The sequence below is a fragment of the Asterias amurensis genome, chromosome 21 (genome assembly GCF_032118995.1).
Source record: "Asterias amurensis chromosome 21, ASM3211899v1".
Lineage (NCBI taxonomy): Eukaryota > Metazoa > Echinodermata > Asteroidea > Forcipulatida > Asteriidae > Asterias > Asterias amurensis.
In genome coordinates this window covers 1,702,646-1,706,168 of record NC_092668.1, presented here as the reverse complement: position 1 = coordinate 1,706,168, position 3,523 = coordinate 1,702,646, and positions in this window count along the sequence as shown.

The window sequence follows — 3,523 nt, the reverse complement described above, 5'->3', positions numbered from 1 at the left end:
AACTACCCACCCCGATAGGTACGTCTCGAGTTTTAAGTGTCAAACATCACTGCCGTGCGTGCGTGGCCCGGCCAGCAACGGGCTTCTAGCCAGCTCCTCCGTGCACAGTCTGTGTACCCAAGTTTGTTTGGTGACGTCATGCCAGGTTGTTAAGGAAAATTCTCACTACAAGAAGGCTCAGCGGTGCGGAATTTCGAGTTGTTTGGGGATTCTTTTTCTAGTGTGTAAGGAATTCCGCGATTTGTGAGGTGCTTTCGTCACTAAACAGGTCCGTGTTTTAACTGAACCCCTAATTTGGTCCCGACAAATCCTACTTCTGTTTTGGTTTTAAAGAAATGCTCTAGCTTTGTATAGGGCATTAATTTACTTTTAGAGATGTTCCTATAGAAACGAGATTCGTAGATAATCCTAACAATAGCTTTCAGGCATCATAGCTTTTGCTCTGTTTCACCTCTCATTTTGAGCAAGCTGGCTACATAATTCGAAATGGACTCTTTCCTCACTGCTATCGTCTAGTCTTGTTCTCTTTGCGCATTAGCCATAAAAGATTTGTATAGCCTCCAATGCAAAACGGGATCTGACTTACTTTCCCCTCTTAGCCTCGGTTTGGTTCCATAGATTTGCAATGATAAGATAAACAAAATAGTTGCATTGGGACTATAAAAAGTCAATTCAGATAAACGCAACACAAGAATCTAACAAGAAATGACAGCTCTTCATGACAGTGTTCAATACACATGGGACTTAGAACACGCAGCTAAGAGAAACCCTGCCAGAAAATAATTAAAGACACTTTGGTAATTGTCAAAGACAAGTATTCTCACTTTATGTGTACATGCATAAAATAATAAACCTGTGAACATTTGGGCTCAATTGGTCATGTTGCAAGGGGATCATGAATGAAAAACAACCTTGTGTGTGCTTTCAGCAGTATAATAAAATGATTCAGTCCCGTTTATTATTTGAGTGAGAAATTACCTCTATCTCAAAAACTATTTTACTTTTAGAGAAAGCCGTTTCTCACAATTTCTCATATTCTATCAACAGCTCTCCGTTGCTTGTTTACCAAGTAAAACAAGTTAATAGCAACAATTATTTCGAGTAATTACCAATTGTGTCCAGTGTCTTGAGGATGTGTCCATTGTCTTGAGCCTGAGGATACAATATTCTCTTCTCGATTGAACACAACTAGGCTATAATAACAATGATGACAAACTATCAAGCCAAGGTCAATACAATCTTGGGAATAAGACTTTTCCTTGAAATTAATCACCCTGTCCCTCTAATTATCAAAACAAAACAGTGCCGCTGGTCGTTTATCTAATTGAGCTGATGACTGTAATACACCGGACTGTGGTATGGTGGGGACCTACCATGGCCCTCAAGCCAGATGACGATAGTCTGAGTCACCAAGTGACTGGCTCGTGATGGAGGGGGTGTCCCCCCGCACCCCAAAGATAGACCGAGCGCGGGGCAAGGGCCTAGTGGTCGTCCGGTCGGTAGATACCACCCCATAACTCCGTGGGAAGAAGTGGAAGATAGCTATAAATAAGAACCAGCTTTTCCACTTAATTTAAATTGCGGGAATGTGAACTTTTTTTTATGAAAGATCACATAGCGGCCGATATTAAGATCTATGCGAGAAATTACTTTTTGAAAGTGATGTATTTTTTTTTTAAGTTACAATTGCCAAGATGTTTTGGTATCAATTTCTTTGGCAGAACAATAACTTTGAGTAATTGTGATTTTTAGGCAAGTGTGAAAGAAAGACTTCGCAACTCGGTGTTGCTGTTCTCCTTTATTATCAAACTATTTGTATGTTTATTTGATTTGCTCACTCAATGGTTAGTTTCTTTTCAGTGTCAAGCGAGAGCTATATACCTAGGAATGTTATACACTATCAGTTTGTTTTAATAACTCGTGACAAAAATGCAATTTGTTGTTATTAAAATTTAGAGTTTTGCAGGCACTGCCTGCAAAACAATTCAACTCGTCTTCAGATCTATATTTAATTGACACCATTTCCATCTCAGTTTGATAGAGTTATACAAAGGGATTCCAATGGGTTTCTATTTTTAGGAACAGTGTCCTCGGTGCCTGAGAAGTATGTCAAAAAGAAGTATGTCAAAAATGAAGAAAAATAAACCAGCGTGTGTTTGTATACCAGGCAAAATTTTAAAGTCTGAATTCAGATAAAAACAATCTGGATTTTCTCATCAGAGGTGCGTTAAAACACTAGGCCTACCAACAAGAATTCAAAATTTGATTTAAGTAAAACGAGAGGGGGCATTTAAGAGAACATTTTTCTCTTATTATAGTCAAAATGTCATGCCAAAGAAAAGTCATTCAACAAATTAAGGTTCTAAAAAAAAAAATAATAATTCGAGACTGTGGTGAAGGGCCATGTTAAATACCTTATCAGAGAGGAGGTATTTTAGGAGAAAATGTTCTTATAGTCAAAATTTGAAGCAAAAAAGACAAGTCCTTCAACCAAATAAACTTGTTAAGTTCTAAAAGACCTTCAATTTTCGAGACTGTGGTTTTTTTCATTTACACACACACCGCACCCGCAAGAATCGGAAGTTGGTTTTCTTTTGTGTCGCTTCACCACACTTAGCTCCGCAAACCATGTCACTTCGTATATCCGTGGGCACAACGGATCATCAAAAGCCAAGATTGCCGTGTAGGGATTTGTACGGCGGGATTATCCGTTGGCTTTTGGCCAATAATTCCACAAGAGACTTAATGTAATAACCCTATTATGGTTCTAGAACGGCGTGTAAATGCTTAAGTACCCGTTCCCTCATCGCTTTGTGGAGTATTATTGCCTCCACCAACTGCCGTTTATAAGGGGGAAAAACGACTCACACCGGGTTCCCACATCCTTTTGATACCAAACACTAACAGAACAAAGTGTTGTAGTCTATCAACTTTTATATAGTAATTTCAATGTAGTTTTTGAGGAAGAGGTAATTTCTCAGTAAAATTGTTTATCCGAGAAAGTCTTCAGGCCTGGAGCCTTTCTCAGGCATCTGAAAACACACTTGTGCAACAAGTATGCTGGTTTTTTTTTTCTTAGTAATTTTCTTGTAACTTCGATAACCATGATATGCATATGTAGGGATACACCAAGTGAGAATACTGGTCTTTGACAGTTACCAAAAGGTGTCCATGCCTTTAAATCAGCATTTTTGTCCGTCTTCTTTTTTTCTCCCGCCCGAAGTCCGGAGCTGCAAGTAAAAAGAGAACACCGCGCTAGATTAGGCTCCGTCTCGGGGCTCTTAGTGTGGACGGGTTGCCGCTCAGCACACATGCCGGGTGTTAATTACTCGGTGTTGCATACCGTCACGGAGGCCATGATCCCACCCCAAACTTAAAGGCACTGGACACCTTTGGTAATTGTCAAAGACCAGTATTTCCACTTTGTGTATCCCATCATATGCAAAACATAACAAATCTGGACTCAATTGGTCATCGAATTTGCAAAAAAATAATAGGTTTCAGACCTGCATCCTTTTAATAT